We start from the raw sequence: 24,306 nt of genomic DNA on the forward strand, positions 1-24,306 counted from the left end.
CCACTGAAGAATGGGTCTCAGACATGCTCAGCTAGTTGACAAATAGTGTGACATGAAATAGTTAGCATGGCCCAAAGAGTAAGAAATTTTTTAAATGTAAAAGGAATTGTGGTTTGGGACAAATGAAGGCTGGGGAGAAATAATACTAAGTAGGAATTATCCACAAGATGGATACGGGTGAAGGGAGAACTGGAGAATCTTTTAAGTCCATGCATAATCTATTACTGTACTTATATATACTTCAATGCTAAGAGCCTGGAAATTAGCAGCACTCCTGCACAAGAGTCAAGCCAGGATTTTCTAGCTCTGCAGGACCCAATGCAGGGAATACAGTGGGCCAGCCAAAAGTGTATTAACCCTCAGGACATTTCCCTCTCAAAGGGGGGTACCGTAAGATCTGCAGGCAATGAGAGCCAAATCAAAGAATCAGATAATTCTAGTAGCTTTAGTATGGTATCTATGGTATGTAACCAAGAAATAAAGGAAACACCGTATATTTTTGAAATAACTTATCTAAAAATTAGTTGTAAGAAGTCAATAAGGATACTTCCTTCTCAAAGGGAAGAACTGTAAGATATTGGGGTCTTGAATAAACAGACATTTTTTGCATTATATAGAACCTTTTTAGGGTTTTCTGAACAACATTGGTTCTCTCTCTGGAAAGAGGATTTTTAAACAGTCTTAGTTCAGGCTGCCATGTTGACATTCCTCAGCTGTTAGGATGGTGCCTTGTGATCCCCTTACCTATGCAGTTGTTTAGAAAGGACCATGATATGACCCTCAGATGTAAACTAAAAAGCTGATCTTGAGCAGGATGACGAACAGGTGCAGTGGTAACCACCCTGACAGTTTAGGTACATGTCCTGTATCCATTGGTCAGAAGGGTTTGGTTAGGTAATTGACATTGGGTAAGCTACCAGTCCCCAGAAAAAGATTATATTAACATGTGCTCAGGCACAGTGGTTGTGTCCTGGTGGGGTCCTGATGAGGTGTCATGGTGAGGTTGAAGTGCCCTTCAGCAGCTGCCTTCCTCAAAATGGACAAGGAGGAGGAGGATGGTGAGATCAACAGCTACCATTTGTCCGCTGTCTGGAATCAGTAAACCACTCTCAACTGTCATGGATTGTATATTTTATCTGCCTAATTAGTTGCTGCATCATCTAAATTCTTGCTTCTTAATTAACTTAATAAAACATCTGATCAACCGCCTATTTAGGCATCTGTGACCCCTAAATTCCTGAATCATACAGGGGCACTGGTATTAGTACTCGGGAAAGTGGAGACGATCTATGCCTTAACCATGCTGGGACCTGTGTTCTAGCGAACTACATATCTAAGGAAATAGAGAGGGTTTTGAACAAAGTAGTGGGGGCAAAGGATAAAATGTGGAAAAATGTGGTATATCAAAGAGTAGAGACAAGGTAAGAGATGAAAATAGTACTATGGAAACCAAGGGTAAGAGAATGGCAGAGAGGGATAGAGAGAAAAAAAACCTAAGAATGCATCAGAATCAAGACTTGGGGGAGAATTTTCAGCTCGGAGTCACCATGTGTCATTTAGATTTTCAGTTCGGCGGGCGCACAGCTGAGTCAGCTGCGCGCTCACCGAAATATCAAAGGCCTGTTAAGGCCATTAATTAACTAATTAAACCTATTGAGAAAGCTGCCCATCCAACCTTAAGGTTGGCAGGCAGGCGAAGAGCCTAGGCGGCCTTCACATTTTTCATGGCGGGATAAGGTTTCATGAAGGGTTTATAAATTAAATAAAGTTTTTCATTAAAGTTCATTGATTTGTCCCAGCTCATGTGACACTGTCACATGAGGGGACATGTCTTAAATTTTTTTTCTTTATTAAAATTTTTCAAACTTCAAACTTATCTGTGCCTCAGGGAGATTTCTGCACTCTTTCACATGCATGCGTGAAAGAGTGCACTCCCAACTCAGGGAACACCCCCCCCCCCACCCCCCCCCCGCCCCCTCTCCCCTGCCCCCGCATGCCTAGGAAGTGCACAGTGCTTCTGGGTGCATGTCACACTGGCCAGGCCTTAATTGGCCCGCTCACATAAAATGGCAGCGCGGACTGGATTGGGTGCGCCAATCAGGTCCGTGCCCACCCCTGCCCATCCCCACACAACCCCCCTGATGGGGGGAAATTCTCCCCTAGATGTTACAAAGATAACAAAAAGACTAAACTAAACGCTCTGTATCTGAATACATGTAGCATTCATAACAAAGTAAACAAATTGATAGCGCACAAGTAAGTAAATGAGTGTGGTCCAATACCTATTAGGGAGACATGGCTGATGAATATCAAGGATTGGGTCCTGAATATTGAGAGGTGTATGACATTCGAGAAGAATAGGAAGGTAGATAAAGGTGGAGGGGTAGCACTGCTAATCAAGGATGGCATTTGTGCAATAGTTAGAGATTACCTTGGCTCAGGAGATCAGGATATAGAATCAGTTTGTGTGGAGATGAGGAATAGTAGGAGAAAGAAGTCACTAGTGGAGATGGTCTACAGACCCCTTAAAAGTAACCATAATGTACGACAAAGTATACAAGAAGAAATATTGGGTGCTTGTGTTAAAGGGACGGCAGTAGTCATGGGTGACTTATATCAACATATAAACTACAAAAATCAGATTGGCAGTAGTAGCCTGGATAAAGAGTTCATAGAATGCTTTTGAGATAGTCTCTTAGAGCAGCACATTCTGGGACCAACCAGAGAGCAGGTTATATTAGACTTGGTATTGTGTAATGTGATATGATAAATGTTATTGACGTCAGTGTAAAGACACCCCTAGGTAGCAGCAACCACAACATGATTGAATTTTACATCAAGTGTGAAAGGGAGAAGGGTGGGTCAAAAACTAGTATTTTAAATTTAAATAAGGGCAACTATGTGGGTGTGAAAGCTGAGCTAGCTGAAGTTAACAGGATCCTAGAATAGGGCATAAATTAATAGCAGTGGCAGATGTTCAAGGTGATATTTTCAGAATACTCAGAATAAGTATATTCCTACTATAAAGAAAAATTCTAAAGGGAGGACCCACCATCCGTGGTTAACTAAAGAAGTCAGGGAAAGCATCAAACTTAAGGAAAAAACATATAACTGCACAAAGATGAGTGGCAGGACAGATGATTGGTCAGAATATAAAGAACAGCAGAGAATGGCTAAAAGGTTAATCAGAAGGAAGAAATCAGAGTTTGAGAGGAAGCTAGCTAGAAATGTAAAAACGGACAGCAAGAGTTTCTATAGGGATTTAAAGAGGAAAAGAGTAGATAAAGTGAGTGTTGGTCCTCTAGAGAGTGAGAATGGGGTGTTAATAGTAGATAATTAGGAAATGGCAGATGAAATGAACAAATATTTTGCTTCTGTCTTCATTATAGAGGATACAAAAAACATTCCAGTAATCGCTGTAACTCAGGAGCTGGAAAGGAGAGGGGAGCTTGGTGAAATTACAATCATGAAGGAAACAGTACTGAACAAACTGATGGAGCTGGTTCCAGATGGACCTCATCCTAGGTCTTAAAAAAGGTGGCTGATGAGGTAGTAGATGCATTGGGGTTAGTTTTCCAAAGTTCGCTAGATTCTGGAAAGGTTCCATCAGACTGGAAAGTAGCAAATAATTCTATTCAAGAAGGGAGGGAGGCAGAATACAGGAAACTATAGGCCAGTTAGCTTGATGTCTGTCATGGGGAAGATGTTTGAGTTGAGCATTAAAGATGTTATAACTGGGCACTTAGAAAATCTCAATATATTCAGGAGTCAACATGGTTTTTTGAAAGGGAAATCATGTTTAACCAATTTACTAGAGTTATTTGAAGGAGTAGCATGTGCTGTGGATAGAGGAGAGCCTGTAGATGTACCATACTTGAATTTCCAAAAAACCTGTAGATGTGCTGTACCTGGATTTCCAGAAGGCATTTGATAAGGTGCCTCATCAAAGATTATTGCATAAAATAAAAGCTCATGGTGTAGGAGTTAACATATTTGCCTGGATAGAAGATAGGCTGACAGGCAGAAAACAGAGAGTATGCATAAATGGGCCTTTGTCTGATTGATAGGATGTGATGAGTGGAGTCCTATAGGGGTCTGTGCTGGGGCCTCAGCTTTTTACAATTTACATCAATTACCTAGATGAGGGGAGCGAAATTTACAGGTGACACAAGTACATTGTGAAGAATACATAAGGGGTTTACAGATTACATTTGGATATGGATAGGTTGAGTGACTGGGCAAAAATCTAGCAGATGGAGTATAATGTAGGAAAATGTGAAGTTGTTCACTTTGGCAGGAAGAATAAAAAAGCAGAGTATTACTCATAACGGAGAACAACTGCAGAATTCCGAGGTCCAGAGGAATCTAGGAGCTCTCATGCATGAGTTACAAAAAGTTAGTATACAGGTACAGCATGTAATCAAGAAGGCTAATGGAAGGGTATCCTTTATTACAAGAGGAATTGAACATAAAAGTAAGGATGCTATGCTTCAGTTATAGAGGGCATAGGTGAGACCGCATCTCGAATGCTGTGTGCAGTTTTGGTCTCCTTATTTAAGGAAGGATGTAAATGCATTGGAGGTAGTTCAGAGGAGGTTTACTAGATTGATACCTGGAATGAGTGGGTTGTCTTATGAGGATAGGTTGGACAGGCTGGGCTTGTTTCCACTGGAGTTCAGAAGAGTGAGGGGTGACTTGATTGAAGTGTATAAGATCCTGAATGGTCTTGACAAGGTGGACGTGGAAAGGATGTTTCCTCTAGTCAGTGCTTCCAGAACCAGGGGTCACTTTTAAAATTAGGAGTTGCCCTTTTAGGACAAAGATGAGGATAATTTTTTTCACTCAGAGGGTTGTGCGACTTTGGAAATCTCTGCCTCAGAAGACAGTGGGGGCGGTGTCACTGAATATTTTTAAGCCAAAGGTAGCTAGATTCTTGTTAGGCAAGGGAATCAAAGGTTATCAGGGTAGATGGGAATGTGGAACTCAAGACACAAAGAGATCAGCCATGATCTTATTGAATGGTGGTGCAGGCCCGAGAGGCTGAATGGCTTACTTCTGTTCCTATTTTGTATGTTTGTATGTTCGTATGTCCAGTGAAGCTCATCATAAGCTCAAGGAATGACACCTCTTCTTCCGATTAGACACTACAGTATTCTGGACTCAACATTGATTTCAGCAATTTCAGACCTTGAACACTGTCCCCCCTTTGGATTTTTTTTTGCCACGTGCTGGTCTGAATCATGTTTTTGCTTTTGGACAAAGCTGTTCATTATTTTGTATTCACACTCACTCTGGACAAATGCTTTAAGACCATAAGGCATAAGATGTAAGAGCAGAAGTAGGCCATTCAGTCCATTGAGTCTGCTCTGCTGTTCAATGAGATCATGGCTGATCTGATAATCCTCAACTCCACTTTCCTGCCTTTTCCCCATAGCCCTTGATTCCCTTACTGATTAAAAAACTGTCTATCTCGGCCTTGAATATACTTAACGACCCAGCCTCTACAGCCTTCTGCGGTAACGAATTCCACAGATTCACTACCCTTTGAGAGAAAAAATTCCTCCTCATCTCTGTCTTAAATGGGCGACCCTCACTCCGAGATTATGCCCTCTGGTCCTAGACTCTCCCACAAGGGGAAAAAACCTCTCAGCATCTACCTTGTCAAGCCACCTAAGAATCTTATATCTTTCAATAGGTTGCCTCTCGTTCTTCTAAACTCCAATGAGTACAGCCTCAACCTGCTCAACCTCCCCTCAAAAGAAAATCTCTCCATCCCCGGGCTCAATCTAGTGAACCTTCTCTGGACTGCCTCCAATCCCAGTGTATCTTTCCTTAAATAAGGGGACCAAAACTGTTCACAGTATTCTAGGTGTGGTCTAACTAGTGCCTTGTCTAGTTTTGGCAAGACTCCCCTATTTTTATACTCCATTTCCTTTGAAATAAAGGCCAACATTCTATTTGCCTTCCCTATTACCTGCTGAACTTGTATGTTAGCTTTTTGTGATTCATTCATGAGGCTCCCCAAATCCCTCCATGCTGCAGTTTTCTGAAGTCTTTCCCCAGTTAAGTAATATTCAGCTCCTTTATTCTTCCTGCCAAAGTGCATAGCCTCACATTTTCCCACATTATATTCCATCTGCCATGTTTTTTCCCACTAATTTAACCTGTCTTTTATCCCTCTTTGTATCTTTACTACAACCATCGCCACACCCTTTGTGCTTTGTTCCAAGTCATAATTGTAATTTAATCTCTCCTGCCTTCTAACCTATTCCAGATCTTCTCTTTTGTTCATTCCACGTCCCTGCCCCCCACCCCCCACCACTCCACCTTTCAATGGCATAAAACCCAAAGGTTTATACCTTACTTCAGTTCTGAAGAAAACTCGAAACATGAACTCTGTTTCTCTCTTCACAAGTGCTATCAGACCTACTGATCAAAAGATAGTTGCATTCTGTCCAGAAAGGATTTCACAAATCAAGAAGTAACACTTAAAGTTTTGCATGGGTTTGAGCTTTATAGAAAGTTATCAACAACAAATAGAACTTGTATTTCTATAGCATCTTAAATTTAGTAAGAAGTCCCAAGATAAGGAGCATTAAACAATCTAAATAACCCGCTTTCACAGCCATATCTTCTTTCTCAGTGACTGTCTCCATCTCCGACTTACCCCACGTGGATTTCAACTGAAATTCCACCCCTCATGTTTCGAACCCACCCAGGATTACAGGTATCTCCGGGACATAAAACGTTTCTTGGACCGCTGTTCCCATCACATTCTGAAATCCACACTCAGTGCCATGCGCCGCCATATGAACACACTTGACCTCTCCCTCCAGCAGCACCGCCGTACCCTTTTTCAAAGCTGCGCGTGCCCCCAGTTTCATTTTATCCTTCGGCTCATCCGACGCCTCAACAAGAAACTTTTTCTCTTTCTCTCAAGTGCTAAGGAACGCAAGCTCCAACAACTCATCGACACCAACACCCATCTAGGACCCTCCACCCCTGCCTGTCCCTCCGTCCCCACCCTTTCTTCCAATCCCAACCCCAGCCGTGTATTCAATATACCCCCTGACCTTCCCCTCTCCGATGCTGAACGTTCAGTGCTCAGCAAAGGACTTAGTTTCATACCCTTACGCCCTCACCTCAATGAATTTCGAGCTCGGCATGATACTGAACTCTTCTTCCGCCGTCTTCGTCTCCGGGCTCACTTCTTTGGGCAGGAGTCCTCTCCCAGTTCAACGGATCCTTTTACCCATCTCCAATATTCTCCCTCCACCTGGACCCCTCCCTCTGGATTCTTACCTTCTCTCGATCTTTTCATTGAGAACTGTCGGCGCGACATTAGTCGTCTCAATTTCTCTGCTCCTCTCACCCATTCTAACCTGTCTCTCTCTGAACTTACTGCACTCCATTCTCTCAGGTCCAACCCTGACTTTGTCATCAAACCCGCTGACAAGGGTGGTGCTGTTGTTGTCTGGTGCACTGACCTCTACCTCGCGGAGGCTGAGCGTCAACTCGCAGACACTTCCTCCTACCTCTCCCTGGACCATGACCCCACCACTGAACATCAAGCCATTGTTTCCAGGACTGTCACTGACCTCATCTCCTCTGGGGATCTCCCTCCCACAGCTTCCAACCTGATAGTCGCCCAACCTCGGACGGCCCGCTTCTATCTCCTACCCAAAATCCACAAACAGAACTGCCCCGGTAGACCGATCGTCTCAGCTTGCTCCTGCCCCACAGAACTCATTTCTCGTTATCTTGACTCCCTTCTCTCTCCCCTTGTCCAGTCCCTTCCCACCTACATCCGTGATTCCTCTGACACCTTACGTCACATCAACAATTTCCAGTTCCCTGGCCCCAACCGCTTCCTCTTCACCATGGACGTCCAATCCCTCTACACCTCCATCCCCCACCAGGATGGTCTGAGGGCCCTTAGCTTCTTCCTCGAACAGAGGCCCGAACAATCCCCATCCACCACTACTCTCCTCCGTCTGGCTGAACTTGTTCTCACGCTGAACAATTTCTCCTTCAACTCCTCTCACTTCCTCCAAATAAAAGGTGTGGCTATGGGTACCCGCATGGGCCCCAGCTATGCCTGTCTCCTTATGGGGTATGTGGAACATTCCTTGTTGCAGTCCTACTCCGGCCCCCTTCCACAACTCTTTCTCCGGTACATCGATGATTACTTCAGTGCCGCTTCATGCTCTCGTCGGGACTTGGAAAAATTTATTAATTTTGCTTCCAATCTCCACCACTCCATCATTTTCACGTGGTCCATCTCTGACACTTCCCTTCCCTTCCTTGACCTCTCTGTCTCAATCTCTGGTGATAGACTGTCCACCAATATCCATTACAAACCCTCCGACTCCCACAGCTACCTCAACTACAGCTCCTCACACCCCGCTTCCTGTAAGGACTCCATCCCATTCTCTCAGTTCCTTCGCCTCCATCGCATCTGTTCCGATGATGCTACATTCAAAAACAGTTCCTCTGACATGTCCTCCTTCTTCCTTAACCGAGGTTTTCCACCCACGGTCGTTGACAGGGCCCTCAACCGTGTCCGGCCCATCTCCCGCGCATCCGCCCTCACGCCTTCTCCTCCCTCCCAGAAAGATGATAGGGTCCCCCTTGTCCTCACTTATCACCCCACCAGCCTCCGCATTCAAAGGATCATCCTCCGCCATTTCCGCCAACTCCAGCATGATGCCACCACCAAACACACCTTCCCTTCACCCCCCTTATCAGCATTCCGTAGGGTTCACTCCCTCCGGGACACCCTGGTCCACTCCTCCATCACCCCCTACTCCTCAACCCCCTCCTATGGCACCACCCCATGCCCACGCAAAAGATGCAACACCTGCCCCTTCACTTCCTCTCTCCTCACCGTCCAAGGACCCAAACACTCCTTTCAAGTGAAGCAGCATTTCACTTGCATTTCCCCCAACTTAGTCTACTGCATTCGTTGCTCCCAATGTGGTCTCCTCTACATTGGAGAGACCAAACGTAAACTGGGCGACCGCTTTGCAGATCACCTGCGGTCTGTCCGCAAGAATGACCCAAACCTCCCTGTCGCTTGCCATTTTAACACTCCACCCTGCTCTCTTGCCCACATGTCTGTCCTTGGCTTGCTGCATTGTTCCAGTGAAGCCCAACGTAAACTGGAGGAACAACACCTCATCTTCCGACTAGGCACTTTACAGCCTTCCGGACTGAATATTGAATTCAACAACTTTAGGTCGTGAGCTCCCTCCCCCATCCCCACCCCCTTTCTGTTTCCCCCTTCCTTTTTTTTCCAATAAATTATAAAGATTTTCCTTTTCCCACCTATTTCCATTATATAAAAAAAAACCCCACTAGAGCTATACCTTGAGTGCCCTACCATCCATTCTTAATTAGCACATTCGTTTAGATAATATCACCAACTTTAACTTTAACACCTATGTGTTCTATTGTACTATTGTCGTTGACATCTTTTGATGATCTGCTTCTATCACTGCTTGTTTGTCCCTACAACCACACCCCCACCTCTCTCTCTCTCTATCTCTCCGCCCCCCACACACACACCTTAAACCAGCTTATATTTCAACTCTTTCTTGGACTCAAACTCAAGTTCTGTCGAAGGGTCATGAGGACTCGAAACGTCAACTCTTTTCTTCTCCGCCGATGCTGCCAGACCTGCTGAGTTTTTCTAGGTAATTCTGTTTTTGTTTTTAATCTAAATAACTGGGTTGTTCAGCAAAAAGAAGTGCTGAACATTTTGGAGAAAGTTTTAGCAATTAGGTGGTGAAGATTGGTGAAAATTCAAAGATATGCAAGGAACTTGGAAGACAAAAAGAAATAGGAATTTAAAAACTGATTACGTACAATTGCTAATTACAGCTCCATTCATTTCAGAAAATACAATGAGGTTTTTCTTTCAGTAATCCTGACAATCCTACTCAGATTGGCAGCTACAAATAACCCTAAATATAAAAACAGCACAGGTAAAATGTAGCCAACATACCCTTGGCATAACATTTCTGATGCAAGTACAACTCTGGCACTTAATCAAGAAGTTGAAGTCAGCAGTGGGTTCATCCCTTGTAATCCTGATAGATGGGTATTAGCGCAAAGACGTCTGCCTATCTCTTTCGGACATGAAACATTCCAATGTTCCTTTCATTCATACAACCTGAAAAATGAACAAACACACTGTTTTATCACAGAGAAGTACTGTTTCTCATTGAATGCCTTTTGATGTTGGTTGTCGAGCAAGCTAACTCAAAATTACTGTTTCCTCAACATTATCAATAGAACTGTACAATCTGTCGACAATAGTTCAATTTGCCTTTTGAAGTACACTTTAATTAGGCAAGAGCTTCTTTGAAAGATGGATTATGTTACATTCACAGCCTATGTGGATAGTTATTGCATTTGAGAGTCTGCTGCCTCTGTGAGAGTGAAATTCTAATCAGCTCCACTTGTATTACAGCTGATGATTATCAGGCTATAAGTGGACTGGGAGTTTCCCACACAGACGAGAATAATTGTGGCTTAAAACCAAAACTCAATTTAGTGCTTGTGCAATGTGAACTTTTACGCCTGAAGACAGAACTGCTCGAAGGATTCAATTCTTTACTGGTTGGCTGACCACGTGCTGGTATGAATAGCGAAAATTCTTCTTTTAATCGTATATATCCATTGCTATTGTGTATAATATATTTTAACACCAGCTAAACCAGTATGTTGGTTTAAGGGATTACTACAGTTGCATGCTATCTTTGCTTCTCATAAGCAATGACTGTAAAAAGATATACTGGGGCCACAAAACTGCTAATGCAGAAATTTTACATAAAACCTATGACTAAACTTTAATTGACCCACATCCTGTTACACAACAGCACCCACGTCCTCTTGAAGAATAGGATCAAAATATTTCCCAATAAATGTTCAACCAGACATGGGCAATACGATAAATATCCTAACACTTCCCGTTTTCAAATATTTCCATTAAACAGATTCTGTTACAATATCAAAAAAATGATCATATACCCCTTAATGTTTAAAAACAAAGAAATACCACTGAATCACTGATGGTTACAACACAGAAGGAGGCCATTCAGCCCATCATGTTTGTGCTGGTTCTCTGAAGGAGCATTTTACCTTGGACCTTACCCACGCGTTCTTAGTCCTGCGCATTCTTCCTTTGCTGATAATAATCCAATTCCTTCTTGAATGCCTCCACCACAGTCTCAGGAAGTGCATTCCAGATCCTACCCACCTGCTGCATGAGAAAGCTTTTGCTGATATCACCATTGCTTCTTTTGCCCATTATTTTAAATCTGTGTCCTCTTGTTCTCAGTCCTTCCACCAGTGGGAACAGTTTCTCCCAATCTACTCTGTCCAGACTCCTCATGATTTTGAATACCTGAATGAAATCTCCTCTCAACTTTCTCTTCTCCAATTTGTCTGCGTAACTGAGGGTCCTCATCCCTGGAACCATTCACTTGAATCTTTTCTGTACTCTCTTGAATGATTTCACATTCTTCCTAATTTGTGACACCCACAACTTGATGCAGCTCTCCAGCTGAGGCTGAACTAGTTTTCTATATAAGTTTAACATAACTTTCTTGTTTTTGTACTCTCTGCCTCTATTAATAAAGCCTAGGGTGCTTTATGCTTTGCCAACCGCTCTCTAAACCTGTCCTGCCACATTCAATGATATATATACATATTCACCGAGATCCCTCTGCTCCTGCACCCCCTTTAGAATTGTACCATTTACATTGTTTGTCCGTATTCTTCCGACGAATATGAGAAGGGGTGATGGCACAATGGTGTCGTGTGCAATGTGGAATTTTAATCATTAGTTTCACTGAGTGGTGTAATGCCTTGGAATATTTTTAAAAAGGAAAGAAACAGCTGGAACTGCAAAGACATTGGGCAGAATTTTGCCCTTGGTGGGCGGGTGGTTCCCACTGGCTCAGCGGCAGGTGGGCAGCCAAACTCTGCTGCCGAAGTGGGCCCCGCTGCCATTTTAAGTGGGCGGGCCAATTAAGGCCCGCCCAGCAGGCCAATTAAAGCCTGCCAGCAGGCCAATTAAGGCCCACCCAGCAGGCCACCCGATGGGAAGAACCATGCGCTTCCTGTGCAGGGGAGGGAGGGGTTCCCCAACTGTCAAAGTCTGCTCTTTTGCGCTTGTGCATGGAAGACCACACATCTCCCTGCGACTAAGTGCTGTCTCAGGGAGATCACTGAAAGTTTTTTAAACATCAAGAATAGACAAATTAAAAAATTAACATGTCCCCTCATGTGACAATGTCACACGAGATGGGACATGGTAATAAAAAGGACATAAAGTTTATTAAACATGTTTAAAACGGACATGAAACCGCCAGTAGATGAAGTTTCATATTTTTTCAATTCCCCGCTGGGGCTCCTAGCCTGCCCACCAACCTTAATGTTGGACAATCAGGGCATTTTATGAGCTTAATTATCCTGTCAATGGCTTGAACTGGCCATTGACAGGTCGGGGGGTGGACAGCTGATTTCGCTGTCCGCCCGCCTTCCTCAGTATTTAAGTGGACTGGGATGATGTCGGAGGTTCCTCCTGACATCATCCCGCATCATTTTCGCGTCGGCAAGCGGGCCCCGCCCCCAACTCGCCGACGGAAAAATTCTGGCCATTGTGTTTTAAAATGGCTGCAGAGGTCACCTGACCTACAAACTGGCCAAGTTGCTAGAAACCTCTGAAAAGGGACTACCAGGAGACATGTCTAGGCAGTTCCTCTGATGGAATTAACATGTGCCATTGAACACCCATAGGCTGCGAGGACCTCCTATCTGATTTGATGGCATCTTGATAGCTTTGAAAATGGGAGATCGAAACTCCTTCATTAATATGGATTTCCTGCCGTTGTATGCCAATTGCCAACTGTGTCTCTTCCTCTTTCTCTCTCTCCCTCCCCCCACCACCCCTGCTATCCTCAAGTTTGGACCCTACTCTGTTACAGTTTGGAATACATCACAGAGATAGAGAATTTGATAAAAAGAAACTTCAAGTGCCATAACATTCACTTTGGAAAAAGACTGATTACAGTTAAAAGGGACTGCCTTCAGAAAACTAACGAACTTACATCAGCCACAACACCATTGGGATTTTAACACCACCAAAGAAACGTCGGAACATATATTTCCTTTTTTCTTACGGATTTTAACTCTTATTAAATATACCTCCTTCACTCTGTAACTTATCTGTTTTTCTTGCTAGTGTGAATGTTTATGTCATGGGATTTGGAACATGCTTTTACCTTTTTAATAACTAATACTTTTACTTAAGTGAGTTTTTAGCAATAAAACTAGCTCCTTACTTGTTAACTCAAGCGACCTGGCTGGCTTATTACTTCATATAGCTTTACATACAGTCAAGTACATATTGAATTGAAAAATTGCAATTTTCTAAAAATTCAAACTCTGTTATAACCAACCTCAAGAGGGGAAAAGAGAGGAAATTATTTACTCCTCAGGACATGGTCATAACAATGATCAGGGGAAAAATTTTCCCCTCATCGGGGAGAGGTTCAGGAGCGGACATGTGCAGGCACAACTCTGATCGGCTCCCCTGATTTTACGTGGGTGAACCAATTAAGGCCCACCCATTGTGACCATTGCCAGGAAGTGCTATGCTCTCTCTGTGTGGGTGGTTGGGGGGTGGGAAAGAAAAAAAAAAAGCTCCCGAAAGAGTGCACTCATCTCCCTGAGGCTAAGTGCTGTCTCAGGGAGATCGGCGCCAAATTCAAAAATGTGAAATGTAGAAAAATAAAATTTCCCTGACATGTCCCCTCATGTGACACTGTCACATGAGTTGGGACATGTCCATCACTTTTAATTAAACTTTTATTAAATTTTTAAAAACCAACATGAAACCTCATCCCGCCCGTAGCTGAGGATTCATGCTATTTCTGAAGCCCGCCAGGGATCCCAGCCTGCCCGCCAACCTTAAGGTCCTTTAAGTACTTCAATTAGTTTTTAAATGGCCTCAATTGGCCGTTGACAGGTCGGCGGGCGCACAGCTGATTTGGCTGCACCCTCACCGACCTGAAAATGGAAATGATGTGGGATGATGTTGGGAGTTCCGCCTGATGTCATCCCATGTCATTTTATGCATCGGTGAGTGTTATGCATCGGTGAGTGGGCCCCACCCCCCCACTTGCCGACCTCAATATCCTGCCCTATAAGTTTATTCAAAGTGGTGGTTTTAAGAATGGCCCTAAAGAAAGTATGGGACGGAGAGGCAGGTGGATTTAGGGATGGAACACCTGAATGTTGGATCTAAATGATTGAAAGTACCGGTGCAGCGAAACGAAGCCAGAGTTGGAGGAATGGCAAGCCCTGTGGCAGTTGGAGGACTAGGGAAAATTACAGAGATGGCAAGGGGTGAGGCCATTAAGGGATTTAAAGACAAGCATGAGATTTTGTTTTTGGATATTGAGGAAGGGAAACAACATAGATCATCAAGGACACGGTGATAGGTGCACAGAACCTGGCGCAAGACATGGGCAGCAGCCTATCTTAGACTAAACTCATTTGTTTAGCTCATAACATAATACTTTGATAATCATATTTTTATGCGGATAAGACCTTCAAAGCTGCAGCTTACGCGTTTAAGAACTACTAGCATTTGCATGCAGCAAAATAATTGCATAATAATTTCAATGCATTTCCTCATGTAATTTCAGGAGCATCAAGTGTATCAAAAAACATGAAACAATCACAAATTGACAATTTGAAGAAAAATTACCATAATACCACGCTAGACATTTAAGATATCTATTATTCCAAACGTTCCACACTTAAAAGGGATCTCAATGCTTTGAAGGTGAAGATATTATTAAGTTTGACATTTTAAGCAGTTGAAAGCTGCAGTAAATATCTTTAAGATAAAATGGTTATGCTATTAACATGAGATAATTGGCTGAATTTCTAGTAACCAGGGTTACAAACTGTAAGTAGGTTTATTAGAAAATAACTTATGATATTTGTTACAGAACCAGGTATTTTTGCACAAATTCTCAACTATCTAGTGACAGTTTCTTTATGTGGACCATATTCTCTGCAATCTGTGCCTTTTCACTCTCCATTTCGACAGTGTGTATGCCAGTGAATTAACAATGATCGCACCTGCAATATTACTACCAAATTAGGTGTAGCCTTTTCCTGAACTCTTTAGTTCTGCTAATATGAAAATATTATAAATAGTCATGTAACTGAAGAGTCTAAAACATCTGCTTTAGTTTAATTACAAAACCAGGTAGAATTGTAAAATACAGGGAGTAGACTAATAGTAAACCATAAGACAGGTAGAATATACAGTTTATCAGCATTCTCATTAGATTTATCCGATAGTTAGAATCTTAGTTGGAATGAAAACAGACTATCAAGTTCCAAGGACAGACACAATGAATGTTTAACAGTCCAGTCTTCTCATTCCTCAAGGTAACATAAAGCTAGCTTCAGGAATATCCCTCAAATAGGGAGCTTCACATGAAATACCGAAGCCAAGCAAATCACAATGGTTGTAGTGAGCAATATGTCAGAGAAGTTAAATTTATCAGTCAAGAAGAGACACATCTTATTGCATCTTCAATTGAAATCACAGCTAACCCTGGACTTCTATGAGATTAAAGGAGGGTCTGAGTTTGACTTAATTTTCTTTTTACAAAATGATTGCACTCTAACAGATTTTCGGCCTTAAATTGTTCATCAGTTCTTAATGTGATGGTCAGATCATTAGTCAACAGATCTAGTTAATATATCTATATTCTTCACACATTCAAAACAACAACAGCAAATCAAACCAGAGGTCTTTTTTAATTCCATAGGAAAAATACGCAGGTACAAAGTTGAGGACATATGAGTCTACCTAACATGGCCGAGAAATTTGATTAACCAGCACCAGATTTTCAGCTGTGAGCCATGTAACTGGAGATCCAATGCGGACATAATTTGCACAAGAAATGCATCACATCCATATCGAGTAAAGTTATCTTTTTTCAACCTGTAACAATGTGTGAGGCACCGGCACTTCACCAAGAAGGATGTAACTGAGCTCAGCTGTGACACCTGTTGGAGCCCCAACTGGATACCAAAATAGGGGATGGAGGGAATGGTCTGTGTCAGTCAGTGCTCAGTTGGTAGTACTCTTGCCTGAGTCAGAAGGTTGTGTGTTCAATTCCCACTCCAAGAACATGCGTATAAAAACCTAGGCTGACAGTATACTGTCCTACTGATGGAATGCTGCACTATTGGAGGTGTCACCTTAAGACGCTAAAATGAAGTCTTGTTGGTACTCAAGCAGATGTAAAAAAATCACATAGCACTATTTTGATGAAGAACAGGGTAGTTAGCCCTGAGGCCAATAATTATCCTTCAATCACTATCACAAATACAAATTATTTGGGCATTATCATATTGCTGTTAGTTGTGTCTTACTATTTGCAAATTGGCTGTGTTTGCTACTACAGTGACTACACTTCAAAAGTACTTAATTGGCAATAAAGTACTTTGAGATATCCTGAGATCATGAAAAGTGCTAACTAAATGCAAGTCTTTCATCTCTTCTTTATATAAACACCCTTTCCCCCAGTTTACATATAACAGGTGGATAATGGAAGTCTGTGCTCAGTTTCCTTGCCACAGAAATAGAGGTAGAAATGGTTTTGCCTCATTTTTTGGGTGCAGGGATCATGGCTCACAACCTGCCTTTGCCCCTACAGATCATTTCAGCAACACATAAAATCTAGCAAAACAACCTAATTTAAATAATTATATCATACGGCCGAGCAGGTCCTGTGCTGCTGTCTGTTCTTCCAAGCTGCCTGTGATCAGCAGAAGGACCCAGTAGCATTGTTTGCAGACAGTGTGGTACACCAAGCCCACATTTCATAAAGGTAGGTTGCCCTTCTTAAAGGGAAGCTTCATTCATAACAATATTGCTGCAATGTAAGTTAGTGCAAAGAACATGAGAACAGGGAGGAGGTTCCATAGTGTTGAATGCAGTCCTGGAGCCATTTGTGTTGCAGGTGAGCAGAAGGAGAGATGCCATACTTCTGTGAGATCCAAAAGATCCTCAAAGACCACCCTCAGAAGGGAGTGGGAGCAGGAGCCAAGGAAGGTCAATCTCCAGAATCTGAATCTGAGGGATTGACAGCTGTGTCATTTAATTGGACAGTGGTCCTGGGGGTGATCTTTTCATTGGCTACTGCTTTAGTATCCCATCTGGGGTCCCACCATCTGCTGCTTGGGCCCTCAGGTCTTTCGAAGTCCTATTGGTGTGGCTACCTGGATTTAAGGAAAATGCAGCCCATGGTGTCCTCGATGGTTAATGATTCCAGCCAGAAGCATCCCTTATACTGTCCTTAACAAAGGTCTCAGTTCTCCTTTTAATCCTATATTCCAACTGATTACAACCAGATAAAAACAAAAAAAAACAAAAAAACAAAAACAAACAAAAAAAAACAACTAGCGTTAGTTCCAATACACACATAGCCAGCACTGATCATTGTATCTATGACTTCTCTATTAATTGTCTTGCTCCTCCATTTTACTTTTCTCAGTTTGCACCACTTACTGTTTATCATCTGCTGGAGCCAGAGGTTTCTGCAGTCACACAAGAAATAAAATATAGTAATGTTATATGGACCAGCACTCTTGTATGTTCAAGTTTTAATTAAGCATTTATTCTAATTAAGTAATTAATAAACACTGGAGGATTCTTCAGTATTCCTAGAGTCCCCTTGTCATAGAATGCCAAACCAGTAGAAAAAGTTTCTCTCAATCTATCTTTCTTTCCAATGCTTTCCAAAATCCTGGAAACCTGAACCAAATCACTCCTAAACCTTATATTCCAGGGAATAGAAGCTTAGGTTATGTAATCTCTCCTCATAATTTAAGTAATCTCTCCTCATAAAGCCAATCCTTACCATCATTGGTTGGGAAGAAGTACATTTTTCTTCCTGGAAACCAGCTGGTAATCTACACCAGCTGGATCAACCCACAGATGGACCTTAATTTGGCTAAATTAATGTAAATTATATGTTTATTTTGAAAAACTAACCTTCATGATAATTATCAATAAAGGTTGAAATGGCACCTCCGGGTTGAGGAGAGGAAACCAATTATTAAAGTTTTCTGCTCCTGAGTAGCAAGAACCCCCTACAAGAAACCATATGAGTGGATAAGGACAGATCTGGCTCTGTTGCAATGTCATCAGGGTGAAATAATCTGCCAACATTAACACTCATGGCTGATATGTGAAGAATGACTGCTTCACTGGTGGTGCCTGAGGACTGCCAGCACACATAGAACCATACTCTAACATAAGAAGATTAACGTAACACTTTCATTTTAATTGAAATTTGCAAACTTTAATGTTTTATTAATTCCTTGATGTCAGTGCAGAAGAGACTTACCAGGGGATGAAGGGCCTCAGTGATGTCAAGAAACTAGAGAACTGGAATTTTTCTCCTTAGAGCAGTGAAGATTAAGGTGAGAATTCATATATGTGTCCAAAATCATTAAGGGTTTTGATAGAGTTAATATGGAGGAACCCTTCCTACTAGTATGAGGTTTAGTAACCAGACATAAGTCTTAGGTGATTGTCATAAGAACCAGAGGCAAGACAAGGACGATTCCTTTATATGCAGCAAGTTGTTATGATCTGGAATGTACTACCTGAAAGGGTGGAGGAAGCAATCCAATAGTAACTTACAAAAGAAAATTGGAGATATACTTGAAAAGTCTAATTTTTCAGGGCAATGGGGGCATGGAATAAAAGGGACAGTAGAAACATGGATGTGAAATTGGCTGAGTGACAGTAAACAGAGAGTAATGGTTAATGGATGTTTTTCAGGCTGGAAGAAGGTTTGTAGTGGAGTTCCCCAGGGGTCAGTGTTGGGACCCTTGCTTTTCTGATCTATATTAGTGACTTAGGCTTTAAGGTACAGGGCACAATTTCAATATTTGCAGTTGATATGAAACTTGGAGGTATTGTGAATTGTGTGGAGGATAGTGTAGAACTTCAAAAGGGACAGAGACAAGTTGGTGGAATGAGTGAACAAGTGGCAGATGAAATTTAATGCCCAGAATTGTAAAGTGATTAATTTTGATGGGAAGAACACAGAGAGACAATATAAGAGTAAGGATACAATTCTAAAGGATGCAGGGACCCGGGTGTGTATATGCATTAATCATTGAAGGTGGTAGGACAGGTTGAAAGTATGGTCAATAAAGCATACAGTATCCTAGGCTTTATTAATAGGAGCATAGAATACAAGAGCAAAGAGATTATGTTGAACTTGTATAAGACACCAGTTCGGCCTCAGCTGGAGTATTGCATCCGATGCTGGGCACCACATTTTAGGAAGGATGTGAAGGCATTTGAGAGATTGCAGAGAAGATTCAAGAGAATGATTCCAGGGATGAGGAACTTCAGCTGCGCGGATAGATTGGAGAAGTTGCCACTGTTTTCCTTGGAGAAGAGAAGAGAAGGTTGAAAGGAGATTTGATAGAGGTATACAAAATCATGAGGGGTGCGGACAGGATAGGGAAAACTGTTCCCACTGGTGGAAGGATCAAGAACAAAAGGGCAAGATCTAAGGGAATTGGTGAAAGGAGCAATGGAGACATGAGAAGAACCTTCCACATGTGGTGAATGGTAAAGATCAGAAATGTGCTGCCTGAGAGTGTGGTGGAGGAAGATTCAATCAAGACATTCAAGAGCGTAATGAATTTTTATCTGAAAAGGAAGGGAGTACAGGGTTATGGGGAATGGCATTAGGTGCATTGCTTATTTGGAGAGCAGGCATAGACGTGACAGGCTGAATGGTCTCCTTAATAGTTCTGTGATGCTATGAAATCAATAGCTTCACCAGTCAACCAGTACAGGAATGATAGGCCAAATGGCTTCATTCTGTGCTGTATGTTTCCATGGTGCTAAGATTCTAATGACTTAGGATCATGGAACGTAAGGAAAAATTCACAACTCCAGCATATCCAACATTGAACCATACTCCAATTGAGGGATAGGACAACAACAGGGCCGCCTTAATTCTCCAATCTGCTCTCATATCAAGCACAGCTCAATGCTAGGAGTGTAGATTTCTGAGTTTACACCATGAAGCAACCATAGATTTGGGAAGGATTTGTAAGTGATAATAGGACAGACAGATTTATACTCATCAAATGGATACTTTTATATAGATGAGCAAGATGCCTTGCTATGAGTGCCTTTGTATTTGTGTTGCTCTGATGGAAATCTATGTTAAGTGCCATACAATACTGACTTATCCTTCCAGCTCTTTGGAACCAGCCACAGGATACTTTGTGTGCTAAATAAAGAGAAACTAATAGAGACATTAAAGCTGAACAAATAGGCAGATCTTTCATTGCCTTCCTAGATTTCTGTTTTTGTTTCACATTCCTTTGGGACAAGTGATACACGTCATTTAGTTTAAAAGCAGGACTACTTTACAACAAATGCCACATTTACATATTTAATTTCTATCATTTATCATTCACAATATGCTAATCTGTAGTAGGTGTAACACATAGATGTACCGATGTTACACACCAGCAAATCAATCAATAATTTCAAAGTTTTACGATGGCCAAAATAAGTCTTCTGAATCTGATGTTCTAGAAAATAACCAGTGTAAAATGAAATAAAATATTAATCTATTTTATCACTGTATTTGCGATTGAACTTCATTAGTAAATGTACATTATTTTTGTGGTTATGTAAATGTCTCAGTAGAGTTCTGTTATTAGTAATAGGTCACAAGAAACAAAGGCCTGAATTTTTCCCTTGGCAGGCGCGCACCATCAGCAGGCCCGGGAGTGGTCAGGAAACAGGCACCCGACTGCATTCGGCCCACAATCGCGATTTCATGCTGGCTGACCAATTAAGGCTCACCCAGTGTGAAACGTGTCTTCCCAATGGTCAGGAAAGGCTGGGCGTGGTGCCAGGTCCAATGGCAACCCAGCAGGTGGTTTAAAAACGGCAGAGTCAGCTCCCTGAAGGCTGCTGGGGAGAATCATTCTGCTGTCTGGAGACTGGAGCAATGGCCTTAACAGAAGCCCATAGACTCATAGATGTTTACAGCACAGAAGGAGGCCATTCAACCCATCGTGTCCGTGCCAGTCAACAAAGATCTGACCACACTAATGCCATTTTCCAGCACTTGACCCATAGCCCTGGAGGCCATGGCAACATAAGTGAATATCTAAATATTTCTTAAATGTTACAAGAGCTTCTGACTTGACCACCCTTTCAGGCAGTGAGTTCCAGACTCCCATTATCCTCTGGGTGAAGAAATTTCTCCTCAACTCCCCTCTTAGCCTTCTACCTCTTACCTTAAATCTATGCCTCCTAGTTTCTGATCCCTCTACTAATGGAAAAAGTGCCTTCCTATCAACCCTATCTATGCCCCTCATAATCTTATACACCTCTATCAGGTCCCCTCTTAACCTTCACTGCTCCAAGGGAAACAACCCCAGCCTATCCAATCTTTCTTCATAGATCAGACCCTCCAACCAAAGCAGCATCTTGGTGAATCTCCTCTGCACCCTCTCCAGTACAATCACATTCTTCCTATTATGTGGTGACCAAAACTGAATGCAGTACTCCAGTTGTGGCCTAACCAGCATTTTACACAGTTCCAGCAAAACCTCACTGCTCTTGTATTCTATGCCACGGCTAATAAAGGCAAGTATCCCATATAACTCCTTAACCATCTTATCTACCTGCCTTGCTGCATTCAGAAATCTGTGGGTATGCAAATCAAGGTCCCTCTGATCTTCAGTATTTTCCAGGGTCCTACCATTCATAATGTAATCCCTTGCCTTGTTAGCCCACCCCAAGTGCATCACCTCACACTTCTCCGGGTTGAATTGCATCTGTCACTGCTCTGCCCACCTGACCACTCTATTGATATCCTCCTGCAGTTTACGGCTATTCTCCTCACTATTTAACCCCCTACCAATTTTCCTGTCATCCGTGAACTTCTTTATCATACCCCTTACATTTAAGCCCAAATCATTTATGTACACCACAAACAGCAAGGGCCCCAGGACCAGGCCCTGCAGAACCCCAGTGGAAACAGACATCCAATCATAGAAACATCCCTCTACCATCACCCTCTGCTTCCTGTCTCTCAGCCAATTTTGGATCCAATGTACCACTTTGCCTTGGATCCCATGGGCTATTACTTTCTTGACCAGTCTGCCATGAGGAACCTTATCAAAAGCCTTGCTAAAGTCCATGTAGACCACATCAAATTTACCCCCATTAACACTCCTGGTTACCTCCTCAAAAAACTGGTGGCTGTGTCTGCAGCCTTCTAAGCCATACACTTGGTGAATTTTCTCCCCATACTTCACTGCCTCTCCACCTCCTCTTACCTTAAGACACTCCTTAAACTCTATCTCCCTGACAAAACTTTTAATTCCCCCTTCCTAACGTCTCCTTTGACTCTGCATTGATTTTTTTGCCTGATTATGCTTCTGTGAAACACATTACAGTATTTTTTCTACATTAAAAGGTATTATATAAATGCAAGTTGTTGTAGTTTCTGTTGGAAAATAGAGATAGTTTAAGTATGTTATATTTATATTTGTGGTTGTAAGGAATGAGTTTTAGCTTTAAAGTTTAAGTTTGATTCATATTTCTGTACCTGTGTTAAGAGAGGACAAATGGAGTTTTAGTTTCATTTTAAAGGATGCTTACATTTCTAATGAGGAGTCTATGACAGCTGTAAGGTAAATGTAAACACGCAAGAGTAGAAAAACAGTGCTGTTGCCAAATAACAGGGGGCAAGGTAGACAGGTTCCTCCCACAGACATACACACAGAACTAAAGAAACAGCAGTTTTAAGTTCAGTTGAATCCAGGACCTCAGAGAGACTGGACATTGGGAGAGGGAACTGCAGATTTCCCAAAAGAACAAAAAGGCCCCAAGCGAAGAAAAAGTCCAAAAATCCAGGAGAATGGAAGAGGGGAAATTCCAAAGGAGGCCTTGAAGACAAAAAAAGGACAGGAACCTGGGAAGTTAAGAGTGAGGGACAGAGCGAAAGGTTCCAAGCTTCAGATCTAAAATGAGAACAGCTTGCAAGATGCAAGAAGGTTCAAGGAGACAACTGAAGGTCTGTAGTTCTTTGCTATGGGCGTGTGAAGCAGTGGTGTACTGTTAAGGCTGAGTTGGTGAGACAGAGTGTGTGAAGGACAGCTTGAATGCATGTGGTGACCCAGGGAAGAGGAACATCAGAAGGAGAGTTCAAAACCCTGGAGGTCAACCCTTGTGGAAGGTATCTGAGAGAAAGTGTCAGTTTGGGAAGAAGATTCCATGGTGAGGTATGGAGGGTGGAGAATGGAAGGATGGAATTCAGTGAAACTTCTGGGGGGAATTAAGGAGAGATCCATAGCATCTGGTTGAGGTGGCATCTGTCATTTGAGGTCAGAGTGCGGTGTGTCTGACCACAGGGTGACATAGGTTTACATGGACTGTGTATTTACTTTGAACATTAAAGTATAAGATAGCTTTTGTAACTTGTGTTATCCTTACAAACCTGTATACATCTGTAAAGGTACAGTTGTGGGTGAAGGAGTACTGTAACATAGTTCATCTTTTCTTGTTGAATAAAAGTTTTATTCTTTTGTTAAAAGTTAATCAGCTGATTCCTGTGCCTCTGTTCAATAGCTACTCTCCACGTAGCTACACAATCAAAATAGAAGTTGGATCAAGCTGGGTTCCACTCTGGGGTAACCTCAGCTGGGATCATAACAGTTTCACATAAGTGTATCGTTAGCCTAAATTTAGCCCATACCTTGAAGCAGTAAAACATTGAATTATTGCAATCAGGCTCAAAATAAGAGGCCGACTTATGAACTGCTGTTAACCATAGCTGTAATTATTCTCACACTCAGCTACAACTGACTACGCTCTGCTTCTTTGTCCATCAGGTAGTCAGTTCTATTTGATAATGTTATCATTGATGGCTGTTGTTAAGTAAGATAATTGTTAGTAAAATGTAAATTCCATGTCAGATTGTTCTTTTTATGTTGGATGCAATTTATGTCACTTGATGCAACTGATTGTCTTGAATCTTCCGTTCAGGGTCAGAGCCCCTATTTCTGGCTCTGAATCATCACTTCAGGAGTTCCTCAGCCCAACCATCTTCAGCTGTTTCATCAATCCCTTCCTTCCATCATAAGGTCAGAAGCGGGGATGTTCGCTGATGACTGCACAATGTTCAGCTCCTCAAATGCTGA

The sequence above is a fragment of the Carcharodon carcharias genome, chromosome 3, assembly GCF_017639515.1.
Source record: "Carcharodon carcharias isolate sCarCar2 chromosome 3, sCarCar2.pri, whole genome shotgun sequence".
Taxonomy (NCBI): Eukaryota; Metazoa; Chordata; class Chondrichthyes; order Lamniformes; family Lamnidae; genus Carcharodon; species Carcharodon carcharias.